Source organism: Salminus brasiliensis, chromosome 3 (genome assembly GCF_030463535.1).
Source record: "Salminus brasiliensis chromosome 3, fSalBra1.hap2, whole genome shotgun sequence".
Classification (NCBI taxonomy): domain Eukaryota; kingdom Metazoa; phylum Chordata; class Actinopteri; order Characiformes; family Bryconidae; genus Salminus; species Salminus brasiliensis.
Window position 1 is genome coordinate 49,511,679 of NC_132880.1, and position 26,271 is coordinate 49,537,949.

General features: G+C 45.9%; 15 non-coding genes across 15 annotated transcripts; 14 read left to right on the forward strand and 1 right to left on the reverse strand.

Annotated features, from left to right (window-relative positions):
• Positions 1–1,002: 1,002 nt before the first annotated feature.
• On the forward strand, positions 1,003–1,089 carry trnay-gua (transfer RNA tyrosine (anticodon GUA)). The gene is given in 2 exon segments: positions 1,003–1,039; positions 1,054–1,089. It is a non-coding gene; the product is annotated as a tRNA-Tyr (tRNA).
• A 94-nt stretch (positions 1,090–1,183) lies between these two features.
• trnae-cuc (transfer RNA glutamic acid (anticodon CUC)) lies at positions 1,184–1,255 on the reverse strand. Its single transcript has one exon. It is a non-coding gene; the product is annotated as a tRNA-Glu (tRNA).
• Positions 1,256–2,081: 826 nt separating this feature from the next.
• trnay-aua (transfer RNA tyrosine (anticodon AUA)) lies at positions 2,082–2,168 on the forward strand. Its single transcript is given in 2 exon segments — positions 2,082–2,118; positions 2,133–2,168. It is a non-coding gene; the product is annotated as a tRNA-Tyr (tRNA).
• Positions 2,169–8,896: 6,728 nt separating this feature from the next.
• Positions 8,897–8,983, forward strand: trnay-gua (transfer RNA tyrosine (anticodon GUA)). Its single transcript is given in 2 exon segments — positions 8,897–8,933; positions 8,948–8,983. It is a non-coding gene; the product is annotated as a tRNA-Tyr (tRNA).
• A 1,899-nt stretch (positions 8,984–10,882) lies between these two features.
• On the forward strand, positions 10,883–10,969 carry trnay-gua (transfer RNA tyrosine (anticodon GUA)). Its single transcript is given in 2 exon segments — positions 10,883–10,919; positions 10,934–10,969. It is a non-coding gene; the product is annotated as a tRNA-Tyr (tRNA).
• A 1,870-nt stretch (positions 10,970–12,839) lies between these two features.
• Positions 12,840–12,926, forward strand: trnay-gua (transfer RNA tyrosine (anticodon GUA)). Its single transcript is given in 2 exon segments — positions 12,840–12,876; positions 12,891–12,926. It is a non-coding gene; the product is annotated as a tRNA-Tyr (tRNA).
• Positions 12,927–13,918: 992 nt separating this feature from the next.
• On the forward strand, positions 13,919–14,005 carry trnay-gua (transfer RNA tyrosine (anticodon GUA)). Its single transcript is given in 2 exon segments — positions 13,919–13,955; positions 13,970–14,005. It is a non-coding gene; the product is annotated as a tRNA-Tyr (tRNA).
• Positions 14,006–16,274: 2,269 nt separating this feature from the next.
• Positions 16,275–16,361, forward strand: trnay-gua (transfer RNA tyrosine (anticodon GUA)). The gene is given in 2 exon segments: positions 16,275–16,311; positions 16,326–16,361. It is a non-coding gene; the product is annotated as a tRNA-Tyr (tRNA).
• Positions 16,362–17,153: 792 nt separating this feature from the next.
• Positions 17,154–17,240, forward strand: trnay-gua (transfer RNA tyrosine (anticodon GUA)). Its single transcript is given in 2 exon segments — positions 17,154–17,190; positions 17,205–17,240. It is a non-coding gene; the product is annotated as a tRNA-Tyr (tRNA).
• A 2,750-nt stretch (positions 17,241–19,990) lies between these two features.
• Positions 19,991–20,077, forward strand: trnay-gua (transfer RNA tyrosine (anticodon GUA)). The gene is given in 2 exon segments: positions 19,991–20,027; positions 20,042–20,077. It is a non-coding gene; the product is annotated as a tRNA-Tyr (tRNA).
• Positions 20,078–20,866: 789 nt separating this feature from the next.
• Positions 20,867–20,953, forward strand: trnay-gua (transfer RNA tyrosine (anticodon GUA)). Its single transcript is given in 2 exon segments — positions 20,867–20,903; positions 20,918–20,953. It is a non-coding gene; the product is annotated as a tRNA-Tyr (tRNA).
• A 992-nt stretch (positions 20,954–21,945) lies between these two features.
• trnay-gua (transfer RNA tyrosine (anticodon GUA)) lies at positions 21,946–22,032 on the forward strand. The gene is given in 2 exon segments: positions 21,946–21,982; positions 21,997–22,032. It is a non-coding gene; the product is annotated as a tRNA-Tyr (tRNA).
• Positions 22,033–23,703: 1,671 nt separating this feature from the next.
• On the forward strand, positions 23,704–23,790 carry trnay-gua (transfer RNA tyrosine (anticodon GUA)). The gene is given in 2 exon segments: positions 23,704–23,740; positions 23,755–23,790. It is a non-coding gene; the product is annotated as a tRNA-Tyr (tRNA).
• A 789-nt stretch (positions 23,791–24,579) lies between these two features.
• trnay-gua (transfer RNA tyrosine (anticodon GUA)) lies at positions 24,580–24,666 on the forward strand. Its single transcript is given in 2 exon segments — positions 24,580–24,616; positions 24,631–24,666. It is a non-coding gene; the product is annotated as a tRNA-Tyr (tRNA).
• Positions 24,667–25,658: 992 nt separating this feature from the next.
• Positions 25,659–25,745, forward strand: trnay-gua (transfer RNA tyrosine (anticodon GUA)). Its single transcript is given in 2 exon segments — positions 25,659–25,695; positions 25,710–25,745. It is a non-coding gene; the product is annotated as a tRNA-Tyr (tRNA).
• The last annotated feature ends 526 nt before the right edge of the window (positions 25,746–26,271 follow it).

The window sequence follows — 26,271 nt, forward strand, 5'->3', positions numbered from 1 at the left end:
AAAATTTGATTTGATTATTTTCTTTCTCATTTGGTTAAATCCCTAAGCTTGGCAAATCACAACAGAATCCGACTCATCCACTTTGTCAAAAAGAAACAGAGGACTTCCCTGACCGGGAATCGAACCCCGGCCGCGGCAGTGAGAACGTCGAATCCTAGCCACTAGACCACCAGCTACAACACCTGCACTGTGAACAGGAGAAAGACTCTTTCTAGCCCTAAACCGGCTATCCATCCACACTCTGTACATGCAATGGGGCTAAGAAAAAACAAAAGGTCTAAAACGTAATTGACACGCTGCTGCAAGGAGTCAGCCTGTAGGCAAAGCCTGTATTTCTTTTCCACTCAACATCCTGAGCAGAGTACGGGGCCCTCTGTTTGGAGATCAGATAAAGTGCAGCTTTAAAACAAATCAAGTCCTCAAGGCACTCTGCTGCCATTGATACCTGAGTTGCAAGTTGTGAAGTCCAATGGATCAGCTGCACTCTCCAGGATTTTGATTTAAAGCAAGATTCTCAAGGCAAAGCCTGTATTTCTATTCCACTCAACATCTTGAGCAGAGTACAGGGCCCTCTGTTTGGAGATTAGATGAAGTGCAGCTTTGAAACAAATCAAGTCCTCAAGGCACTCTGCTGCCATTGATACCTGAGTTGCAAGTTGTGAAGTCCAATGGATCAGCTGGACTCTCCAGGATTTTGACGTAAAGCAAGATTCTCAAGGCAAAGCCTGTATTTCTATTCCACTCAACATCTTGAGCAGAGTACAGGGCCCTCTGTTTGGAGATCAGATGAAGTGCAGCTTTGAAAGAAACCAAGTCCTCAAGGCACTCTGCTGCCATTGATACCTGAGTTGCAAGTTGTGAAGTCCAATGGATCAGCTGGACTCTCCAGGATTTTGATTTAAAGCAAGTTTCTCAAGGCTAATCAAGTGGATTGATGGCACAAAGCAATACAGCATTTCCATGTTCCCATTTGACTTGCATTTCAAGGGGTGTGTTAGGTTGCCTTCGATAGCTCAGTTGGTAGAGCGGAGGACTGTAGGTATTAAAATGCCCATCCTTAGGTCGCTGGTTCAAATCCGGCTCGAAGGACATCTTATTTTCTTTGTCATTTGGCTAAATCCCTAAGCTTGGCAAATCACAACAGAATCCGACTCATCCACTTTGTCAAAAAGAAACAGAGGACTTCCCTGACCGGGAATCGAACCCGGGCCGCGGCGGTGAGAGCGCCGAATCCTAGCCACTAGACCACCAGGGACAACAGCTGCACTGCGAACTGGAGAAAGACTCTTTCTAGCCCTAAACCGGCTATCCATCCACACTCTGTACATGCAATGGGGCTAAGAAAAAACAAAAGGTCTAAAACGTAATTGACACGCTGCTGCAAGGAGTCAGCCTGTAGGCAAAGCCTGTATTTCTTTTCCACTCAACATCCTGAGCAGAGTACGGGGCCCTCTGTTTGGAGATCAGATGAAGTGCAGCTTTAAAACAAATCAAGTCCTCAAGGCACTCTGCTGCCATTGATACCTGAGTTGCAAGTTGTGAAGTCCAATGGATCAGCTGCACTCTCCAGGATTTTGATTTAAAGCAAGATTCTCAAGGCAAAGCCTGTATTTCTATTCCACTCAACATCTTGAGCAGAGTACAGGGCCCTCTGTTTGGAGATTAGATGAAGTGCAGCTTTGAAACAAATCAAGTCCTCAAGGCACTCTGCTGCCATTGATACCTGAGTTGCAAGTTGTGAAGTCCAATGGATCAGCTGGACTGTCCAGGATTTTGACGTAAAGCAAGATTCTCAAGGCAAAGCCTGTATTTCTATTCCACTCAACATCTTGAGCAGAGTACAGGGCCCTCTGTTTGGAGATCAGATGAAGTGCAGCTTTGAAAGAAACCAAGTCCTCAAGGCACTCTGCTGCCATTGATACCTGAGTTGCAAGTTGTAAAGTCCAATGGATCAGCTGGACTCTCCAGGATTTTGATTTAAAGCAAGTTTCTCAAGGCTAATCAAGTGGATTGATGGCACAAAGCAATACAGCATTTCCATGTTCCCATTTGACTTGCATTTCAAGGGGTGTGTTAGGTTGCCTTCGATAGCTCAGTTGGTAGAGCGGAGGACTATAGGTATTAAAATGGCTATCCTTAGGTCGCTGGTTCAAATCCGGCTCGAAGGACATCTTATTTTCTTTGTCATTTGGCTAAATCCCTAAGCTTGGCAAATCACAACAGAATCCAACTCATCCACTTTGTCAAAAAGAAACAGAGGACTTCCCTGACCGGGAATCTAACCCGGGCCGCGGCGGTGAGAGCGCCGAATCCTAGCCACTAGACCACCAGGGACAACAGCTGCACTGCGACCTGAAGAAAGACTCTTTCAAGCCCTAAACCACCTATCCATCCACACTCTGTACATGCAATGGGGCTAAGAAGAAACAAAAGGTCTTAGACGTAATTGACACGCTGCTGCAAGGAGTCAGCCTGTAGGCAAAGCCTGTATTTCTTTTGCACTCAACATCTTGAGCAGAGTACAGGGCCCTCTGTTTGGAGATCAGATGAAGTGCAGCTTTGAAAGAAATCAAGTCCTCAAGGCACTCTGCTGCAATTGATACCTGAGTTGCAAGTTGTGTAGTCCAATGGATCAGCTGCACTCTCCAGGATTTTGATTTAAAACAAGATTCTCAAGGCAAAGCCTATATTTCTATTCCACTCAACATCTTGAGCAGAGTACAGGGCCCTCTGTTTGGAGATCAGATGAAGTGCAGCATTGAAAGAAATCAAGTCCTCAAGGCACTCTGCTGCCATTGATACCTGAGTTGCAAGTTGTGAAGTCCAATGGATCAGCTGCACTCTCCAGGATTTTGATTTAAAGCAAGTTTCTCAAGGCTAATCAAGTGGATTGATGGCACAAAGCAATACAGCATTAAAGCAAGATTCTCAAGGCAAAGCCTGTATTTCTTTTCCACTCAGCTTGCTGAGCAGAGTACGGGGCCCTCTGTTTGGAGATTAGATGAAGTGCAGCTTTGAAACAAATCAAGTCCTCAAGGCACTCTGCTGCCATTGATACCTGAGTTGCAAGTTGTGAAGTCCAATGGACCAGCTGCACTCTCCAGGATTTTGATTTAAAGCAAGATTCTCAAGGCAAAGCCTGTATTTCTTTTGCACTCAACATCTTGAGCAGAGTACAGGGCCTTCTGTTTGGAGATCAGATGAAGTGCAGCTTTGAAAGAAATCAAGTCCTCAAGGCACTCTGCTGCCATTGATACCTGAGTTGCAAGTTGTGAAGTCCAATGGATCAGCTGCACTCTCCAGGATTTTGATTTAAAGCAAGATTCTCAAGGCAAAGCCTGTATTTCTATTCCACTCAACATCTTGAGCAGAGTACAGGGCCCTCTGTTTGGAGATCAGATGAAGTGCAGTTTTGAAACAAATTAAGTCCTCAAGGCACTCTGCTGCCATTGATACCTGAGTTGCAAGTTGTGAAGTCCAATGGATCAGCTGGACTCTCCAGGATTTTGATTTAAAGCAAGTTTCTCAAGGGTAATCAAGTGGATTGATGGCACAAAGCAATACAGCATTTCCATGTTCCCATTTGACTTGCATTTCAAGGTGTGTGTTCAGCTGCCTTCGATAGCTCAGTTGGTAGAGCGGAGGACTGTAGGTGTTAAATTGGCCATCCTTAGGTCTTTGGTTCAAATCCGGCTCGAAGGACATCTTATTTTCGTTGTCATTTGGCTAAACCCCTAAGCTTGGCAAATCACAACAGAATCCGACTCATCCACTTTGTCAAAAAGGAACAGAGGACTTCCCTGACCGGGAATCGAACCCAGGCCGCGGCAGTGAGAGCGTCTAATCCTAGCCACTAGACCACCAGGGACAACAGCTGCACTGTGACTTGGAGAAAGACTCTTTCAAGCCCTAAACCGCCTATCCATCCACACTCTGTACATGCAATGGGGCTAAGGAGAAACAAAAGGTCTAAGACGTAATTGACACGCTGCTGCAAGGAGTCAGCCTGTAGGCAAAGCCTGTATTTCTTTTCCACTCAACATCCTGAGCAGAGTACGGGGCCCTCTGTTTGGAGATCAGATGAAGTCCAGCTTTAAAACAAATCAAGTCCTCAAGGCACTCTGCTGCCATTGATACCTGAGTTGCAAGTTGTGAAGTCCAATGGATCAGCTGGACTCTCCAGGATTTTGATTTAAAGCAAGTTTCTCAAGGGTAATCAAGTGGATTGATGGCACAAAGCAATACAGCATTTCCATGTTCCCATTTGACTTGCATTTCAAGGGGTGTGTTCGGCTGCCTTTGATAGCTCAGTTGGTAGAGCGGAGGACTGTAGGTGTTAAATTGGCCATCCTTAGGTCTTTGGTTCAAATCCGGCTCGAAGGACATCTTATTTTCGTTGTCATTTGGCTAAACCCCTAAGCTTGGCAAATCACAACAGAATCCGACTCATCCACTTTGTCAAAAAGAAACAGAGGACTTCCCTGACCGGGAATCGAACCCAGGCCGCGGCAGTGAGAGCGTTGAATCCTAGCCACTAGACCACCAGGGACAACAGCTGCACTGCGACATGGAGAAAGACTCTTTCAAGCCCTAAACCGCCTATCCATCCACACTCTGTACATGCAATGGGGCTAAGAAGAAACAAAAGGTCTAAGACGTAATTGACACGCTGCTGCAAGGAGTCAGCCTGTAGGCAAAGCCTGTATTTCTTTTCCACTCAACATCCTGAGCAGAGTACGGGGCCCTCTGTTTGGAGATCAGATGAAGTCCAGCTTTAAAACAAATCAAGTCCTCAAGGCACTCTGCTGCCATTGATACCTGAGTTGCAAGTTGTGAAGTCCAATGGATCAGCTGCACTCTCCAGGATTTTGATTTAAAGCAAGTTTCTCAAGGCTAATCAAGTGGATTGATGGCACAAAGCAATACAGCATTAAAGCAAGATTCTCAAGGCAAAGCCTGTATTTCTTTTCCACTCAGCATCCTGAGCAGAGTACGGGGCCCTCTGTTTGGAGATCAGATGAAGTGCAGCTTTGAAACAAATCAAGTCCTCAAGGCACTCTGCTGCCATTGATACCTGAGTTGCAAGTTGTGAAGTCCAATGGATCAGCTGCACTCTCCAGGATTTTGATTTAAAGCAAGATTCTCAAGGCAATGCCTGTATTTCTTTTGCACTCAACATCTTGAGCAGAGTACAGGGCCCTCTGTTTGGAGGTCAGATGAAGTGCAGCTTTGAAAGAAATCAAGTCCTCAAGGCACTCTGCTGCCATTGATACCTGAGTTGCAAGTTGTGAAGTCCAATGGATCAGCTGCACTCTCCAGGATTTTGATTTAAAGCAAGATTCTCAAGGCAAAGCCTGTATTTCTATTCCACTCAACATCTTGAGCAGAGTACAGGGCCCTCTGTTTGGAGATCAGATGAAGTGCAGTTTTGAAACAAATTAAGTCCTCAAGGCACTCTGCTGCAATTGATACCTGAGTTGCAAGTTGTGTAGTCCAATGGATCAGCTGGACTCTCCAGGATTTTGATTTAAAGCAAGTTTCTCAAGGCTTATCAAGTGGATTGATGGCACAAAGCAATACAGCATTTCCATGTTCCCATTTGACTTGCATTTCAAGGGGTGTGTTCGGCTGCCTTCGATAGCTCAGTTGGTAGAGCGGAGGACTGTAGGTGTTAAATTGGCCATCCTTAGGTCTTTGGTTCAAATCCGGCTCGAAGGACATCTTATTTTCGTTGTCATTTGGCTGAATCCCTAAGCTTGGCAAATCACAACAGAATCCGAATCATCCACTTTGTCAAAAAGAAACAGAGGACTTCCCTGACCGGGAATCGAACCCGGGCCGCGGCGGTGAGAGCGTCGAATCCTAGCCACTAGACCACCAGGGACAACAGCTGCACTGCGACATGGAGAAAGACTCTTTCAAGCCCTAAACCGCCTATCCATCCACACTCTGTACATGCAATGGGGCTAAGAAGAAACAAAAGGTCTAAGACGTAATTGACACGCTGCTGCAAGGAGTCAGCCTGTAGGCAAAGCCTGTATTTCTTTTCCACTCAACATCCTGAGCAGAGTACGGGGCCCTCTGTTTGGAGATCAGATGAAGTCCAGCTTTAAAACAAATCAAGTCCTCAAGGCACTCTGCTGCCATTGATACCTGAGTTGCAAGTTGTGAAGTCCAATGGATCAGCTGCACTCTCCAGGATTTTGATTTAAAGCAACATTCTCAAGGCAAAGCCTGTATTTCTTTTGCACTCAACATCTTGAGCAGAGTATGGGGCCCTCTGTTTGGAGATCAGATGAAGTGCAGCTTTGAAAGAAATCAAGTCCTCAAGGCACTCTGCTGCCATTGATACCTGAGTTGCAAGTTGTGAAGTCCAATGGATCAGCTGCACTCTCCAGGATTTTGATTTAAAGCAAGATTCTCAAGGCAAAGCCTGTATTTCTATTCCACTCAACATCTTGAGCAGAGTACAGGGCCCTCTGTTTGGAGATCAGATGAAGTGCAGCTTTGAAAGAAATCAAGTCCTCAAGGCACTCTGCTGCCATTGATACCTGAGTTGCAAGTTGTGAAGTCCAATGGATCAGCTGGACTCTCCAGGATTTTGATTTAAAGCAAGTTTCTCAAGGCTAATCAAGTGGATTGATGGCACAAAGCAATACAGCATTTCCATGTTCCCATTTGACTTGCATTTCAAGGGGTGTGTTCGGTTGCCTTCGATAGCTCAGTTGGTAGTGTGGAGGACTGTAGGTATTAAAATGGCCATCCTTAGGTCGCTGGTTCAAATCCGGCTTGATGGACATCTTATTTTCTTTGTCATTTGGCTAAATCCCTAAGCTTGGCAAATCACAACAGAATCCGACTCATCCACTTTGTCAAAAAGAAACATAGGACTTCTCTGACCGGGAATCGAACCCGGGCCGCAGCGGTGAGAGCGCCGAATCCTAGCCACTAGACCACCAGGGACAACAGCTGCACTGCGACCTGCAGAAAGACTCTTTCAAGCCCTAAACCGCCTATCCATCCACACTCTGTACATGCAATGGGGCTAAGAAGAAACAAAAGGTCTAAGACGTAATTGACACGCTGCTGCAAGGAGTCAGCCTGTAGGCAAAGCCTGTATTTCTTTTCCACTGAACATCATGAGCAGAGTAAGGGCCCTCTGTTTAGAGATCAGATGAAGTGCAGCTTTGAAACAAATCAAGTCCTCAAGGCACTCTGCTGCCATTGATACCTGAGTTGCAAGTTGTGAAGTCCAATGGATCAGCTGCACTCTCCAGGATTTTGATTTAAAGCAAGATTCTCAAGGCAAAGCCTGTATTTCTATTGCACTCAACATCTTGAGCAGAGTACGGGGCCCTCTGTTTGGAGATCAGATGAAGTGCAGCTTTAAAAGAAATCAAGTCCTCAAGGCACTCTGCTGCCATTGATACCTGAGTTGCAAGTTGTGAAGTCCAATGGATCAGCTGCACTCTCCAGGATTTTGATTTAAAGCAAGTTTCTCAAGGCTAATCAAGTGGATTGATGGCACAAAGCAATACAGCATTAAAGCAAGATTCTCAAGGCAAAGCCTGTATTTCTATTCCACTCAACATCTTGAGCAGAGTACAGGGACCTCTGTTTGGAGATCAGATGAAGTGCAGCTTTAAAACAAATCAAGTCCTCAAGGCACTCTGCTGCCATTGATACCTGAGTTGCAAGTTGTGAAGTCCAATGGATCAGCTGGACTCTCCAGGATTTTGATTTAAAGCAAGATTCTCAAGGCAAAGCCTGTATTTCTTTTGCACTCAACATCTTGAGCAGAGTACAGGGCCCTCTGTTTGGAGATCAGATGAAGTGCAGCTTGAAACAAATCAAGTCCTCAAGGCACTCTGCTGCCATTGATACCTGAGTTGCAAGTTGTGAAGTCCAATGGATCAGCTGGACTCTCCAGGATTTTGACGTAAAGCAAGATTCTCAAGGCAAAGCCTGTATTTCTATTCCACTCAACATCTTGAGCAGAGTACAGGGCCCTCTGTTTGGAGATCAGATGAAGTGACGCTTTGAAAGAAATCAAGTCCTCAAGGCACTCTGCTGCCATTGATACCTGAGTTGCAAGTTGTAAAGTCCAATGGATCAGCTGCACTCTCCAGGATTTTGATTTAAAGCAAGTTTCTCAAGGCTAATCAAGTGGATTGATGGCACAAAGCAATACAGCATTAAAGCAAGATTCTCAAGGCAAAGCCTGTATTTCTTTTCCAGTCAGCATCCTGAGCAGAGTACGGGGCCCTCTGTTTGGAGATCAGATGAAGTGCAGCTTTGAAACAAATCAAGTCCTCAAGGCACTCTGCTGCCATTGATACCTGAGTTGCAAGTTGTGAAGTCCAATGGATCAGCTGCACTCTCCAGGATTTTGATTTAAAGCAAGATTCTCAAGGCAAAGCCTGTATTTCTTTTGCACTCAACATCTTGAGCAGAGTACAGGGCCCTCTGTTTGGAGATCAGATGAAGTGCAGCTTTGAAACAAATCAAGTCCTCAAGGCACTCTGCTGCCATTGATACCTGAGTTGCAAGCTGCGAAGTCCAATGGATCAGCTGGACTCTCCAGGATTTTGACGTAAAGCAAGATTCTCAAGGCAAAGCCTGTATTTCTATTCCACTCAACATCTTGAGCAGAGTACAGGGCCCTCTGTTTGGAGATCAGATGAAGTGCAGCTTTGAAAGAAATCAAGTCCTCAAGGCACTCTGCTGCCATTGATACCTGAGTTGCAAGTTGTGAAGTCCAATGGATCAGCTGGACTCTCCAGGATTTTGATATAAAGCAAGTTTCTCAAGGCTAATCAAGTGGATTGATGGCACAAAGCAATACAGCATTTCCATGTTCCCATTTGACTTGCATTTCAAGGGGTGTGTTCGGTTGCCTTCGATAGCTCAGTTGGTAGAGCGGAGGACTGTAGGTATTAAAATGGCCATCCTTAGGTCGCTGGTTCAAATCCGGCTTGAAGGACATCTTATTTTCTTTGTCATTTGGCTAAATCCCTAAGCTTGGCAAATCACAACAGAATCCGACTCATCCACTTTGTCAAAAAGAAACAGAGGACTTCTCTGACCGGGAATCGAACCCGGACCGCGGCGGTGAGAGCGCCGAATCCTAGCCACTAGACCACCAGGGACAACAGCTGCACTGCGACCTGCAGAAAGACTCTTTCAAGCCCTAAACCGCCTATCCATCCACACTCTGTACATGCAATGGGGCTAAGAAGAAACAAAAGGTCTAAGACGTAATTCACACGCTGCTGCAAGGAGTCAGCCTGTAGGCAAAGCCTGTATTTCTTTTCCACTCAACATCATGAGCAGAGTAAGGGCCCTCTGTTTAGAGATCAGATGAAGTGCAGCTTTGAAACAAATCAAGTCCTCAAGGCACTCTGCTGCCATTGATACCTGACTTGCAAGTTGTGAAGTCCAATGGATCAGCTGCACTCTCCAGGATTTTGATTTAAAGCAAGATTCTCAAGGCAAAGCCTGTATTTCTATTGCACTCAACATCTTGAGCAGAGTACGGGGCCCTCTGTTTGGAGATCAGATGAAGTGCAGCTTTAAAAGAAATCAAGTCCTCAAGGCACTCTGCTGCCATTGATACCTGAGTTGCAAGTTGTGAAGTCCAATGGATCAGCTGCACTCTCCAGGATTTTGATTTAAAGCAAGTTTCTCAAGGCTAATCAAGTGGATTGATGGCACAAAGCAATACAGCATTAAAGCAAGATTCTCAAGGCAAAGCCTGTATTTCTATTCCACTCAACATCTTGAGCAGAGTACAGGGACCTCTGTTTGGAGATCAGATGAAGAGCAGCTTTAAAACAAATCAAGTCCTCAAGGCACTCTGCTGCCATTGATACCTGAGTTGCAAGTTGTGAAGTCCAATGGATCAGCTGGACTCTCCAGGATTTTGATTTAAAGCAAGATTCTCAAGGCAAAGCCTGTATTTCTTTTGCACTCAACATCTTGAGCAGAGTACAGGGCCCTCTGTTTGGAGATCAGATGAAGTGCAGCTTGAAACAAATCAAGTACTCAAGGCACTCTGCTGCCATTGATACCTGAGTTGCAAGTTGTGAAGTCCAATGGATCAGCTGGACTCTCCAGGATTTTGACGTAAAGCAAGATTCTCAAGGCAAAGCCTGTATTTCTATTCCACTCAACATCTTGAGCAGAGTACAGGGCACTCTGTTTGGAGATCAGATGAAGTGACGCTTTGAAAGAAATCAAGTCCTCAAGGCACTCTGCTGCCATTGATACCTGAGTTGCAAGTTGTAAAGTCCAATGGATCAGCTGCACTCTCCAGGATTTTGATTTAAAGCAAGTTTCTCAAGGCTAATCAAGTGGATTGATGGCACAAAGCAATACAGCATTAAAGCAAGATTCTGAAGGCAAAGCCTGTATTTTTTTCCAGTCAGCATCCTGAGCAGAGTACGGGGCCCTCTGTTTGGAGATCAGATGAAGTGCAGCTTTGAAACAAATCAAGTCCTCAAGGCACTCTGCTGCCATTGATACCTGAGTTGCAAGTTGTGAAGTCCAATGGATCAGCTGCACTCTCCAGGATTTTGATTTAAAGCAAGATTCTCAAGGCAAAGCCTGTATTTCTTTTGCACTCAACATCTTGAGCAGAGTACAGGGCCCTCTGTTTGGAGATCAGATGAAGTGCAGCTTTGAAAGAAATCAAGTCCTCAAGGCACTCTGCTGCCATTGATACCTGAGTTGCAAGTTGTGACGTCCAATGGATCAGCTGGACTCTCCAGGATTTTGATTTAAAGCAAGTTTCTCAAGGCTAATCAAGTGGATTGATGGCACAAAGCAATACAGCATTTCCATGTTCCCATTTGACTTGCATTTCAAGGGGTGTGTTCGGCATCCTTCGATAGCTCAGTTGGTAGAGCGGAGGACTGTAGGTGTTAAATTGGCCATCCTTAGGTCGCTGGTTCAAATCCGGCTCGAAGGACATCTTATTTTCTTTGTCATTTGGCTAAACCCCTAAGCTTGGCAAATCACAACAGAATCCGACTCATCCACTTTGTCAAAAAGAAACAGAGGACTTCCCTGACCGGGAATCTAACCCAAGCCGCGGCGGTGAGAGTGTCGAATCCTAGCCACTAGACCACCAGGGACAACAGCTGCACTGCGACATGGAGAAAGACTCTTTCAAGCCCTAAACCGCCTATCCATCCACACTCTGTACATGCAATGGGGCTAAGAAGAAACAAAAGGTCTAAGACGTAATTGACACGCTGCTGCAAGGAGTCAGCCTGTAGGCAAAGCCTGTATTTCTTTACCACTCAACATCCTGAGCAGAGTACGGGGCCCTCTGTTTGGAGATCAGATGAAGTGCAGCTTTAAAACAAATCAAGTCCTCAAGGCACTCTGCTGCCATTGATACCTGAGTTGCAAGTTGTGAAGTCCAATGGATCAGCTGCACTCTCCAGGATTTTGATTTAAAGCAAGATTCTCAAGGCAAAGCCTGTATTTCTATTCCACTCAACATCTTGAGCAGAGTACAGGGCCCTCTGTTTGGAGATCAGATGAAGTGCAGCTTTGAAAGAAATCAAGTCCTCAAGGCACTCTGCTGCCATTGATACCTGAGTTGCAAGTTGTGAAGTCCAATGGATCAGCTGGACTCTCCAGGATTTTGATTTAAAGCAAGTTTCTCAAGGCTAATCAAGTGGATTGATGGCACAAAGCAATACAGCATTTCCATGTTCCCATTTGACTTGCATTTCAAGGAGTGCGTGTGGTTGCCTTCGATAGCTCAGTTGGTAGAGCGTAGGACTGTAGGTATTAAAATGGCCATCCTTAGGTCGCTGGTTCAAATCCGGCTCGAAGGACATCTTATTTTCTTTGTCATTTGGCTAAATCCCTAAGCTTGGCAAATCACAACAGAATCCGACTCATCCACTTTGTCAAAAAGAAACAGAGGACTTCTCTGACCGGGAATCGAACCCGGGCCGCGGCGGCGAGAGCACAGAATCCTAGCCACTAGACCACCAGGGACAACAGCTGCACTGCGACCTGCAGAAAGACTCTTTCAAGCCCTAAACCGCCTATCCATCCACACTCTGTACATGCAATGGGGCTAAGAAGAAACAAAAGGTCTAAGACGTAATTGACACGCTGCTGCAAGGAGTCAGCCTGTAGGCAAAGCCTGTATTTCTTTCCACTCAACATCATGAGCAGAGTAAGGGCCCTATGTTTAGAGATCAGATGAAGTGCAGCTTTGAAACAAATCAAGTCCTCAAGGCACTCTGCTGCCATTGATACCTGAGTTGCAAGTTGTGAAGTCCAATGGATCAGCTGGACTCTCCAGGATTTTGATTTAAAGCAAGATTCTCAAGGCAAAGCCTGTATTTCTTTTGCACTCAACATCTTGAGCAGAGTACAGGGCCCTCTGTTTGGAGATCAGATGAAGTGCAGCTTTGAAAGAAATCAAGTCCTCAAGGCACTCTGCTACCATTGATACCTGAGTTGCAAGTTGTGAAGTCCAATGGATCAGCTGGACTCTCCAGGATTTTGATTTAAAGCAAGATTCTCAAGGCAAAGCCTGTATTTCTATTCCACTCAACATCTTGAGCAGAGTACAGGGCCCTCTGTTTGGAGATCAGATGAAGTGCAGTTTTGAAACAAATTAAGTCCTCAAGGCACTCTGCTGCCATTGATACCTGAGTTGCAAGTTGTGACGTCCAATGGATCAGCTGGACTCTCCAGGATTTTGATTTAAAGCAAGTTTCTCAAGGCTAATCAAGTGGATTGATGGCACAAAGCAATACAGCATTTCCATGTTCCCATTTGACTTGCATTTCAAGGGGTGTGTTCGGCTGCCTTCGATAGCTCAGTTGGTAGAGCGGAGGACTGTAGGTGTTAAATTGGCCATCCTTAGGTCGCTGGTTCAAATCCGGCTTGAAGGACATCTTATTTTCTTTGTCATTTGGCTAAACCCCTAAGCTTGGCAAATCACAACAGAATCCGACTCATCCACTTTGTCAAAAAGAAACAGAGGACTTCCCTGACCGGGAATCTAACCCAGGCCGCGGCGGTGAGAGTGTCGAATCCTAGCCACTAGACCACCAGGGACAACAGCTGCACTGCGACATGGAGAAAGACTCTTTCAAGCCCTAAACCGCCTATCCATCCACACTCTGTACATGCAATGGGGCTAAGAAGAAACAAAAGGTCTAAGACGTAATTGACACGCTGCTGCAAGGAGTCAGCCTGTAGGCAAAGCCTGTATTTCTTTTCCACTCAACATCCTGAGCAGAGTACGGGGCCCTCTGTTTGGAGATCAGATGAAGTGCAGCTTTAAAACAAATCAAGTCCTCAAGGCACTCTGCTGCCATTGATACCTGAGTTGCAAGTTGTGAAGTCCAATGGATCAGCTGCACTCTCCAGGATTTTGATTTAAAGCAAGATTCTCAAGGCAAAGCCTGTATTTCTTTTGCACTCAACATCTTGAGCAGAGTACAGGGCCCTCTGTTTGGAGATCAGATGAAGTGCAGCTTTGAAAGAAATCAAGTCCTCAAGGCACTCTGCTACCATTGATACCTGAGTTGCAAGTTGTGAAGTCCAATGGATCAGCTGGACTCTCCAGGATTTTGATTTAAAGCAAGATTCTCAAGGCAAAGCCTGTATTTCTATTCCACTCAACATCTTGAGCAGAGTACAGGGCCCTCTGTTTGGAGATCAGATGAAGTGCAGTTTTGAAACAAATTAAGTCCTCAAGGCACTCTGCTGCCATTGATACCTGATTTGCAAGTTGTGACGTCCAATGGATCAGCTGGACTCTCCAGGATTTTGACGTAAAGCAAGTTTCTCAAGGCTAATCAAGTGGATTGATGGCACAAAGCAATACAGCATTTCCATGTTCCCATTTGACTTGCATTTCAAGGGGTGTGTTCAGCTGCCTTCGATAGCTCAGTTGGTAGAGCGGAGGACTGTAGGTGTTAAATTGGCCATCCTTAGGTCGCTGGTTCAAATCCGGCTCGAAGGACGTCTTATTTTCTTTGTCATTTGGCTAAATCCCTAAGCTTGGCAAATCACAACAGAATCCGACTCATCCACTTTGTCAAAAAGAAACAGATGACTTCCCTGAGTGGGAATCGAACCCAGGCCGCAGCGGTGCGAGTGTCGAATCCTAGCCACTAGACCACCAGGGACAACAGCTGCACTGCGACATGGAGAAAGACTCTTTCAAGCCCTAAACCGCCTATCCATCCACACTCTGTACATGCAATGGGGCTAAGAAGAAACAAAAGGTCTAAGACGTAATTGACACGCTGCTGCAAGGAGTCAGCCTGTAGGCAAAGCCTGTATTTCTTTTCCACTCAACATCATGAGCAGAGTAAGGGCCCTCTGTTTAGAGATCAGATGAAGTGCAGCTTTGAAAGAAATCAAGTCCTCAAGGCACTCTGCTGCCATTGATACCTGAGTTGCAAGTTGTGAAGTCCAATGGATCAGCTGCACTCTCCAGGATTTTGATTTAAAGCAAGATTCTCAAGGCAAAGCCTGTATTTCTATTCCACTCAACATCTTGAGCAGAGTACAGGGCCCTCTGTTTGGAGATCAGATGAAGTGCAGTTTTGAAACAAATTAAGTCCTCAAGGCACTCTGCTGCCATTGATACCTGAGTTGCAAGTTGTGAAGTCCAATGGATCAGCTGGACTCTCCAGGATTTTGATTTAAAGCAAGTTTCTCAAGGCTAATCAAGTGGATTGATGGCACAAAGCAATACAGCATTTCCATGTTCCCATTTGACTTGCATTTCAAGGGGTGTGTTCGGCTGCCTTCGATAGCTCAGTTGGTAGAGCGGAGGACTGTAGGTGTTAAATTGGCCATCCTTAGGTCACTGGTTCAAATCCGGCTCGAAGGACGTCTTATTTTCTTTGTCATTTGGCTAAATCCCTAAGCTTGGCAAATCACAACAGAATCCGACTCATCCACTTTGTCAAAAAGAAACAGACGACTTCCCTGACCGGGAATCGAACCCAGGCCGCGGCGGTGCGAGTGTCAAATCCTAGCCACTAGACCACCAGGGACAACAGCTGCACTGCGACATGGAGAAAGACTCTTTCAAGCCCTAAACCGCCTATCCATCCACACTCTGTACATGCAATGGGGCTAAGAAGAAACAAAAGGTCTAAGACGTAATTGACACGCTGCTGCAAGGAGTCAGCCTGTAGGCAAAGCCTGTATTTCTTTTCCACTCAACATCATGAGCAGAGTACGGGGCCCTCTGTTTGGAGATCAGATGAAGTGCAGCTTTAAAACAAATCAAGTCCTCAAGGCACTCTGCTGCCATTGATACCTGAGTTGCAAGTTGTGAAGTCCAATGGATCAGCTGCACTCTCCAGGATTTTGATTTAAAGCAAGATTCTCAAGGCAAAGCCTGTATTTCTTTTGCACTCAACATCTTGAGCAGAGTACAGGGCCCTCTGTTTGGAGATCAGATGAAGTGCAGCTTTGAAAGAAATCAAGTCCTCAAGGCACTCTGCTACCATTGATACCTGAGTTGCAAGTTGTGAAGTCCAATGGATCAGCTGGACTCTCCAGGATTTTGATTTAAAGCAAGATTCTCAAGGCAAAGCCTGTATTTCTATTCCACTCAACATCTTGAGCAGAGTACAGGGCCCTCTGTTTGGAGATCAGATGAAGTGCAGTTTTGAAACAAATTAAGTCCTCAAGGCACTCTGCTGCCATTGATACCTGAGTTGCAAGTTGTGAAGTCCAATGGATCAGCTGGACTCTCCAGGATTTTGATTTAAAGCAAGATTCTCAAGGCAAAGCCTGTATTTCTTTTGCACTCAACATCTTGAGCAGAGTACAGGGCCCTCTGTTTGGAGATCAGATGAAGTGCAGCTTTGAAAGAAATCAAGTCCTCAAGGCACTCTGCTACCATTGATACCTGAGTTGCAAGTTGTGAAGTCCAATGGATCAGCTGGACTCTCCAGGATTTTGATTTAAAGCAAGATTCTCAAGGCAAAGCCTGTATTTCTATTCCACTCAACATCTTGAGCAGAGTACAGGGCCCTCTGTTTGGAGATCAGATGAAGTGCAGTTTTAAAACAAATTAGGTCCTCAAGGCACTCTGCTGCCATTGATACCTGAGTTGCAAGTTGTGACGTCCAATGGATCAGCTGGACTCTCCAGGATTTTGATTTAAAGCAAGTTTCTCAAGGCTAATCAAGTGGATTGATGGCACAAAGCAATACAGCATTTCCATGTTCCCATTTGACTTGCATTTCAAGGGGTGTGTTCGGCTGCCTTCGATAGCTCAGTTGGTAGAGCGGAGGACTGTAGGTGTTAAATTGGCCATCCTTAGGTCGCTGGTTCAAATCCGGCTCGAAGGACATCTTATTTTCTTTGTCATTTGGCTAAACCCCTAAGCTTGGCAAATCACAACAGAATCCGACTCATCCACTTTGTCAAAAAGAAACAGAGGACTTCCCTGACCGGGAATCTAACCCAGGCCGCGGCGGTGAGAGTGTCGAATCCTAGCCACTAGACCACCAGGGACAACAGCTGCACTGCGACATGGAGAAAGACTCTTTCAAGCCCTAAACCGCCTATCCATCCACACTCTGTACATGCAATGGGGCTAAGAAGAAACAAAAGGTCTAAGACGTAATTGACACGCTGCTGCAAGGAGTCAGCCTGTAGGCAAAGCCTGTATTTCTTTTCCACTCAACATCATGAGCAGAGTAAGGGCCCTCTGTTTAGAGATCAGATGAAGTGCAGCTTTGAAAGAAATCAAGTCCTCAAGGCACTCTGCTGCCATAGATACCTGAGTTGCAAGTTGTGAAGTCCAATGGATCAGCTGCACTCTCCAGGATTTTGATTTAAAGCAAGATTCTCAAGGCAAAGCCTGTATTTCTATTCCACTCAACATCTTGAGCAGAGTACAGGGCCCTCTGTTTGGAGATCAGATGAAGTGCAGTTTTGAAACAAATTAAGTCCTCAAGGCACTCTGCTGCCATTGATACCTGAGTTGCAAGTTGTGAAGTCCAATGGATCAGCTGGACTCTCCAGGATTTTGATTTAAAGCAAGTTTCTCAAGGCTAATCAAGTGGATTGATGGCACAAAGCAATACAGCATTTCCATGTTCCCATTTGACTTGCATTTCAAGGGGTGTGTTCGGCTGCCTTCGATAGCTCAGTTGGTAGAGCGGAGGACTGTAGGTGTTAAATTGGCCATCCTTAGGTCGCTGGTTCAAATCCGGCTCGAAGGACGTCTTATTTTCTTTGTCATTTGGCTAAATCCCTAAGCTTGGCAAATCACAACAGAATCCGACTCATCCACTTTGTCAAAAAGAAACAGACGACTTCCCTGACCGGGAATCGAACCCAGGCCGCGGCGGTGCGAGTGTCGAATCCTAGCCACTAGACCACCAGGGACAACAGCTGCACTGCGACATGGAGAAAGACTCTTTCAAGCCCTAAACCGCCTATCCATCCACACTCTGTACATGCAATGGGGCTAAGAAGAAACAAAAGGTCTAAGACGTAATTGACACGCTGCTGCAAGGAGTCAGCCTGTAGGCAAAGCCTGTATTTCTTTTCCACTCAACATCCTGAGCAGAGTACGGGGCCCTCTGTTTGGAGATCAGATGAAGTGCAGCTTTAAAACAAATCAAGTCCTCAAGGCACTCTGCTGCCATTGATACCTGAGTTGCAAGTTGTGAAGTCCAATGGATCAGCTGCACTCTCCAGGATTTTGATTTAAAGCAAGATTCTCAAGGCAAAGCCTGTATTTCTTTTGCACTCAACATCTTGAGCAGAGTACAGGGCCCTCTGTTTGGAGATCAGATGAAGTGCAGCTTTGAAAGAAATCAAGTCCTCAAGGCACTCTGCTACCATTGATACCTGAGTTGCAAGTTGTGAAGTCCAATGGATCAGCTGGACTCTCCAGGATTTTGATTTAAAGCAAGATTCTCAAGGCAAAGCCTGTATTTCTATTCCACTCAACATCTTGAGCAGAGTACAGGGCCCTCTGTTTGGAGATCAGATGAAGTGCAGTTTTGAAACAAATTAAGTCCTCAAGGCACTCTGCTGCCATTGATACCTGAGTTGCAAGTTGTGACGTCCAATGGATCAGCTGGACTCTCCAGGATTTTGATTTAAAGCAAGTTTCTCAAGGCTAATCAAGTGGATTGATGGCACAAAGCAATACAGCATTTCCATGTTCCCATTTGACTTGCATTTCAAGGGGTGTGTTCGGCTGCCTTCGATAGCTCAGTTGGTAGAGCGGAGGACTGTAGGTGTTAAATTGGCCATCCTTAGGTCGCTGGTTCAAATCTGGCTCGAAAGACATCTTATTTTCTTTGTCATTTGGCTAAACCCCTAAGCTTGGCATATCACAACAGAATCCGACTCATCCACTTTGTCAAAAAGAAACAGAGGACTTCCCTGACCGGGAATCTAACCCAGGCCGCGGCGGTGAGAGTGTCGAATCCTAGCCACTAGACCACCAGGGACAACAGCTGCACTGCGACATGGAGAAAGACTCTTTCAAGCCCTAAACCGCCTATCCATCCACACTCTGTACATGCAATGGGGCTAAGAAGAAACAAAAGGTCTAAGACGTAATTGACACGCTGCTGCAAGGAGTCAGCCTGTAGGCAAAGCCTGTATTTCTTTTCCACTCAACATCCTGAGCAGACTACGGGGCCCTCTGTTTGGAGATCAGATGAAGTGCAGCTTTAAAACAAATCAAGTCCTCAAGGCACTCTGCTGCCATTGATACCTGAGTTGCAAGTTGTGAAGTCCAATGGATCAGCTGCACTCTCCAGGATTTTGATTTAAAGCAAGATTCTCAAGGCAAAGCCTGTATTTCTATTCCACTCAACATCATGAGCAGAGTACAGGGCCCTCTGTTTGGAGATCAGATGAAGTGCAGCTTTGAAAGAAATCAAGTCCTCAAGGCACTCTGCTGCCATTGATACCTGAGTTGCAAGTTGTGAAGTCCAATGGATCAGCTGGACTCTCCAGGATTTTGATTTAAAGCAAGTTTCTCAAGGCTAATCAAGTGGATTGATGGCACAAAGCAATACAGCATTTCCATGTTCCCATTTGACTTGCATTTCAAGGAGTGCGTGTGGTTGCCTTCGATAGCTCAGTTGGTAGAGCGTAGGACTGTAGGTATTAAAATGGCCATCCTTAGGTCGCTGGTTCAAATCCGGCTCGAAGGACATCTTATTTTCTTTGTCATTTGGCTAAATCCCTAAGCTTGGCAAATCACAACAGAATCCGACTCATCCACTTTGTCAAAAAGAAACAGAGGACTTCTCTGACCGGGAATCGAACCCGGGCCGCGGCGGCGAGAGCACAGAATCCTAGCCACTAGACCACCAGGGACAACAGCTGCACTGCGACCTGCAGAAAGACTCTTTCAAGCCCTAAACCGCCTATCCATCCACACTCTGTACATGCAATGGGGCTAAGAAGAAACAAAAGGTCTAAGACGTAATTGACACGCTGCTGCAAGGAGTCAGCCTGTAGGCAAAGCCTGTATTTCTTTCCACTCAACATCATGAGCAGAGTAAGGGCCCTCTGTTTAGAGATCAGATGAAGTGCAGCTTTGAAACAAATCAAGTCCTCAAGGCACTCTGCTGCCATTGATACCTGAGTTGCAAGTTGTGAAGTCCAATGGATCAGCTGCACTCTCCAGGATTTTGATTTAAAGCAAGATTCTCAAGGCAAAGCCTGTATTTCTATTCCACTCAACATCTTGAGCAGAGTACAGGGCCCTCTGTTTGGAGATCAGATGAAGTGCAGTTTTGAAACAAACTAAGTCCTTAAGGCACTCTGCTGCCATTGATACCTGAGTTGCAAGTTGTGAAGTCCAAAGGATCAGCTGGACTCTCCAGGATTTTGATTTAAAGCAAGTTTCTCAAGGCTAATCAAGTGGATTGATGGCACAAAGCAATACAGCATTTCCATGTTCCCATTTGACTTGCATTTCAAGGGGTGTGTTCGGCTGCCTTCGATAGCTCAGTTGGTAGAGCGGAGGACTGTAGGTGTTAAATTGGCCATCCTTAGGTCGCTGGTTCAAATCCGGCTCGAAGGACATCTTATTTTCTTTGTCATTTGGCTAAACCCCTAAGCTTGGCAAATCACAACAGAATCCGATTCATCCACTTTGTCAAAAAGAAACAGACGACTTCCCTGACCGGGAATCGAACCCAGGCCCCGGCGGTGCGAGTGTCGAATCCTAGCCACTAGACCACCAGGGACAACAGCTGCACTACGACATGGAGAAAGACTCTTTCAAGCCCTAAACCGCCTATCCACACTCTGTACATGCAATGGGGCTTAGAAGAAACAAAAGGTCTAAGACGTAATTGACACGCTGCTGCAAGGAGTCAGCCTGTAGGCAAAGCCTGTATTTCTTTTCCACTCAACATCTTGAGCAGAGTACAGGGCCCTCTGTTTGGAGATCAGATGAAGTGCAGCTTTGAAAGAAATCAAGTCCTCAAGGCACTCTGCTACCATTGATACCTGAGTTGCAAGTTGTGAAGTCCAGTGGATCAGCTGGACTCTCCAGGATTTTGATTTAAAGCAAGATTCTCAAGGCAAAGCCTGTATTTCTATTCCACTCAACATCTTGAGCAGAGTACAGGGCCCTCTGTTTGGAGATCAGATGAAGTGCAGTTTTGAAACAAATTAAGTCCTCAAGGCACTCTGCTGCCATTGATACCTGAGTTGCAAGTTGTGACGTCCAATGGATCAGCTGGACTCTCCAGGATTTTGATTTAAAGCAAGTTTCTCAAGGCTAATCAAGTGGATTGATGGCACAAAGCAATACAGCATTTCCATGTTCCCATTTGACTTGCATTTCAAGGGGTGTGTTCGGCTGCCTTCGATAGCTCAGTTGGTAGAGCGGAGGACTGTAGGTGTTAAATTGGCCATCCTTAGGTCGCTGGTTCAAATCCGGCTCGAAGGACATCTTATTTTCTTTGTCATTTGGCTAAACCCCTAAGCTTGGCAAATCACAACAGAATCCGACTCATCCACTTTGTCAAAAAGAAACAGACTACTTCCCTGACCGGGAATCGAGCCCAGGCCGCGGCGGTGCGAGCGTCGAATCCTAGCCACTAGACCACCAGGGACAACAGCTGCACTGCGACATGGAGAAAGACTCTTTCAAGCCCTAAACCGCCTATCCATCCACACTCTGTACATGCAATGGGGCTAAGAAGAAACAAAAGGTCTAAGACGTAATTGACACGCTGCTGCAAGGAGTCAGCCTGTAGGCAAAGCCTGTATTTCTTTTCCACTCAACATCCTGAGCAGAGTACGGGGCCCTCTGTTTGGAGATCAGATGAAGTGCAGCTTTAAAACAAATCAAGTCCTCAAGGCACTCTGCTGCCATTGATACCTGAGTTGCAAGTTGTGAAGTCCAATGGATCAGCTGCACTCTCCAGGATTTTGATTTAAAGCAAGATTCTCAAGGCAAAGCCTGTATTTCTTTTGCACTCAACATCTTGAGCAGAGTACAGGGCCCTCTGTTTGGAGATCAGATGAAGTGCAGCTTTGAAAGAAATCAAGTCCTCAAGGCACTCTGCTACCATTGATACCTGAGTTGCAAGTTGTGAAGTCCAATGGATCAGCTGGACTCTCCAGGATTTTGATTTAAAGCAAGATTCTCAAGGCAAAGCCTGTATTTCTATTCCACTCAACATCTTGAGCAGAGTACAGGGCCCTCTGTTTGGAGATCAGATGAAGTGCAGTTTTGAAACAAATTAAGTCCTCAAGGCACTCTGCTGCCATTGATACCTGAGTTGCAAGTTGTGACGTCCAATGGATCAGCTGGACTCTCCAGGATTTTGATTTAAAGCAAGTTTCTCAAGGCTAATCAAGTGGATTGATGGCACAAAGCAATACAGCATTTCCATGTTCCCATTTGACTTGCATTTCAAGGGGTTTGTTCGGCTGCCTTCGATAGCTCAGTTGGTAGAGCGGAGGACTGTAGGTGTTAAATTGGCCATCCTTAGGTCGCTGGTTCAAATCCGGCTCGAAGGACATCTTATTTTCTTTGTCATTTGGCTAAACCCCTAAGCTTGGCAAATCACAACAGAATCCGACTCATCCACTTTGTCAAAAAGAAACAGAGGACTTCCCTGACCGGGAATCTAACCCAGGCCGCGGCGGTGAGAGTGTCGAATCCTAGCCACTAGACCACCAGGGACAACAGCTGCACTGCGACATGGAGAAAGACTCTTTCAAGCCCTAAACCGCCTATCCATCCACACTCTGTACATGCAATGGGGCTAAGAAGAAACAAAAGGTCTAAGACGTAATTGACACGCTGCTGCAAGGAGTCAGCCTGTAGGCAAAGCCTGTATTTCTTTTCCACTCAACATCCTGAGCAGACTACGGGGCCCTCTGTTTGGAGATCAGATGAAGTGCAGCTTTAAAACAAATCAAGTCCTCAAGGCACTCTGCTGCCATTGATACCTGAGTTGCAAGTTGTGAAGTCCAATGGATCAGCTGCACTCTCCAGGATTTTGATTTAAAGCAAGATTCTCAAGGCAAAGCCTGTATTTCTATTCCACTCAACATCATGAGCAGAGTACAGGGCCCTCTGTTTGGAGATCAGATGAAGTGCAGCTTTGAAAGAAATCAAGTCCTCAAGGCACTCTGCTGCCATTGATACCTGAGTTGCAAGTTGTGAAGTCCAATGGATCAGCTGGACTCTCCAGGATTTTGATTTAAAGCAAGTTTCTCAAGGCTAATCAAGTGGATTGATGGCACAAAGCAATACAGCATTTCCATGTTCCCATTTGACTTGCATTTCAAGGAGTGCGTGTGGTTGCCTTCGATAGCTCAGTTGGTAGAGCGTAGGACTGTAGGTATTAAAATGGCCATCCTTAGGTCGCTGGTTCAAATCCGGCTCGAAGGACATCTTATTTTCTTTGTCATTTGGCTAAATCCCTAAGCTTGGCAAATCACAACAGAATCCGACTCATCCACTTTGTCAAAAAGAAACAGAGGACTTCTCTGACCGGGAATCGAACCCGGGCCGCGGCGGCGAGAGCACAGAATCCTAGCCACTAGACCACCAGGGACAACAGCTGCACTGCGACCTGCAGAAAGACTCTTTCAAGCCCTAAACCGCCTATCCATCCACACTCTGTACATGCAATGGGGCTAAGAAGAAACAAAAGGTCTAAGACGTAATTGACACGCTGCTGCAAGGAGTCAGCCTGTAGGCAAAGCCTGTATTTCTTTCCACTCAACATCATGAGCAGAGTAAGGGCCCTCTGTTTAGAGATCAGATGAAGTGCAGCTTTGAAACAAATCAAGTCCTCAAGGCACTCTGCTGCCATTGATACCTGAGTTGCAAGTTGTGAAGTCCAATGGATCAGCTGCACTCTCCAGGATTTTGATTTAAAGCAAGATTCTCAAGGCAAAGCCTGTATTTCTATTCCACTCAACATCTTGAGCAGAGTACAGGGCCCTCTGTTTGGAGATCAGATGAAGTGCAGTTTTGAAACAAACTAAGTCCTCAAGGCACTCTGCTGCCATTGATACCTGAGTTGCAAGTTGTGAAGTCCAAAGGATCAGCTGGACTCTCCAGGATTTTGATTTAAAGCAAGTTTCTCAAGGCTAATCAAGTGGATTGATGGCACAAAGCAATACAGCATTTCCATGTTCCCATTTGACTTGCATTTCAAGGGGTGTGTTCGGCTGCCTTCGATAGCTCAGTTGGTAGAGCGGAGGACTGTAGGTGTTAAATTGGCCATCCTTAGGTCGCTGGTTCAAATCCGGCTCGAAGGACATCTTATTTTCTTTGTCATTTGGCTAAACCCCTAAGCTTGGCAAATCACAACAGAATCCGATTCATCCACTTTGTCAAAAAGAAACAGACGACTTCCCTGACCGGGAATCGAACCCAGGCCCCGGCGGTGCGAGTGTCGAATCCTAGCCACTAGACCACCAGGGACAACAGCTGCACTACGACATGGAGAAAGACTCTTTCAAGCCCTAAACCGCCTATCCACACTCTGTACATGCAATGGGGCTTAGAAGAAACAAAAGGTCTAAGACGTAATTGACACGCTGCTGCAAGGAGTCAGCCTGTAGGCAAAGCCTGTATTTCTTTTCCACTCAACATCTTGAGCAGAGTACAGGGCCCTCTGTTTGGAGATCAGATGAAGTGCAGCTTTGAAAGAAATCAAGTCCTCAAGGCACTCTGCTACCATTGATACCTGAGTTGCAAGTTGTGAAGTCCAGTGGATCAGCTGGACTCTCCAGGATTTTGATTTAAAGCAAGATTCTCAAGGCAAAGCCTGTATTTCTATTCCACTCAACATCTTGAGCAGAGTACAGGGCCCTCTGTTTGGAGATCAGATGAAGTGCAGTTTTGAAACAAATTAAGTCCTCAAGGCACTCTGCTGCCATTGATACCTGAGTTGCAAGTTGTGACGTCCAATGGATCAGCTGGACTCTCCAGGATTTTGATTTAAAGCAAGTTTCTCAAGGCTAATCAAGTGGATTGATGGCACAAAGCAATACAGCATTTCCATGTTCCCATTTGACTTGCATTTCAAGGGGTGTGTTCGGCTGCCTTCGATAGCTCAGTTGGTAGAGCGGAGGACTGTAGGTGTTAAATTGGCCATCCTTAGGTCGCTGGTTCAAATCCGGCTCGAAGGACATCTTATTTTCTTTGTCATTTGGCTAAACCCCTAAGCTTGGCAAATCACAACAGAATCCGACTCATCCACTTTGTCAAAAAGAAACAGACTACTTCCCTGACCGGGAATCGAGCCCAGGCCGCGGCGGTGCGAGCGTCGAATCCTAGCCACTAGACCACCAGGGACAACAGCTGCACTGCGACATGGAGAAAGACTCTTTCAAGCCCTAAACCGCCTATCCATCCACACTCTGTACATGCAATGGGGCTAAGAAGAAACAAAAGGTCTAAGACGTAATTGACACGCTGCTGCAAGGAGTCAGCCTGTAGGCAAAGCCTGTATTTCTTTTCCACTCAACATCCTGAGCAGAGTACGGGGCCCTCTGTTTGGAGATCAGATGAAGTGCAGCTTTAAAACAAATCAAGTCCTCAAGGCACTCTGCTGCCATTGATACCTGAGTTGCAAGTTGTGAAGTCCAATGGATCAGCTGCACTCTCCAGGATTTTGATTTAAAGCAAGATTCTCAAGGCAAAGCCTGTATTTCTTTTGCACTCAACATCTTGAGCAGAGTACAGGGCCCTCTGTTTGGAGATCAGATGAAGTGCAGCTTTGAAAGAAATCAAGTCCTCAAGGCACTCTGCTACCATTGATACCTGAGTTGCAAGTTGTGAAGTCCAATGGATCAGCTGGACTCTCCAGGATTTTGATTTAAAGCAAGATTCTCAAGGCAAAGCCTGTATTTCTATTCCACTCAACATCTTGAGCAGAGTACAGGGCCCTCTGTTTGGAGATCAGATGAAGTGCAGTTTTGAAACAAATTAAGTCCTCAAGGCACTCTGCTGCCATTGATACCTGAGTTGCAAGTTGTGACGTCCAATGGATCAGCTGGACTCTCCAGGATTTTGATTTAAAGCAAGTTTCTCAAGGCTAATCAAGTGGATTGATGGCACAAAGCAATACAGCATTTCCATGTTCCCATTTGACTTGCATTTCAAGGGGTTTGTTCGGCTGCCTTCGATAGCTCAGTTGGTAGAGCGGAGGACTGTAGGTGTTAAATTGGCCATCCTTAGGTCGCTGGTTCAAATCCGGCTCGAAGGACATCTTATTTTCTTTGTCATTTGGCTAAACCCCTAAGCTTGGCAAATCACAACAGAATCCGACTCATCCACTTTGTCAAAAAGAAACAGAGGACTTCCCTGACCGGGAATCTAACCCAGGCCGCGGCGGTGAGAGTGTCGAATCCTAGCCACTAGACCACCAGGGACAACAGCTGCACTGCGACATGGAGAAAGACTCTTTCAAGCCCTAAACCGCCTATCCATCCACACTCTGTACATGCAATGGGGCTAAGAAGAAACAAAAGGTCTAAGACGTAATTGACACGCTGCTGCAAGGAGTCAGCCTGTAGGCAAAGCCTGTATTTCTTTTCCACTCAACATCCTGAGCAGAGTACGGGGCCCTCTGTTTGGAGATCAGATGAAGTGCAGCTTTAAAACAAATCAAGTCCTCAAGGCACTCTGCTGCCATTGATACCTGAGTTGCAAGTTGTGAAGTCCAATGGATCAGCTGCACTCTCCAGGATTTTGATTTAAAGCAAGATTCTCAAGGCAAAGCCTGTATTTCT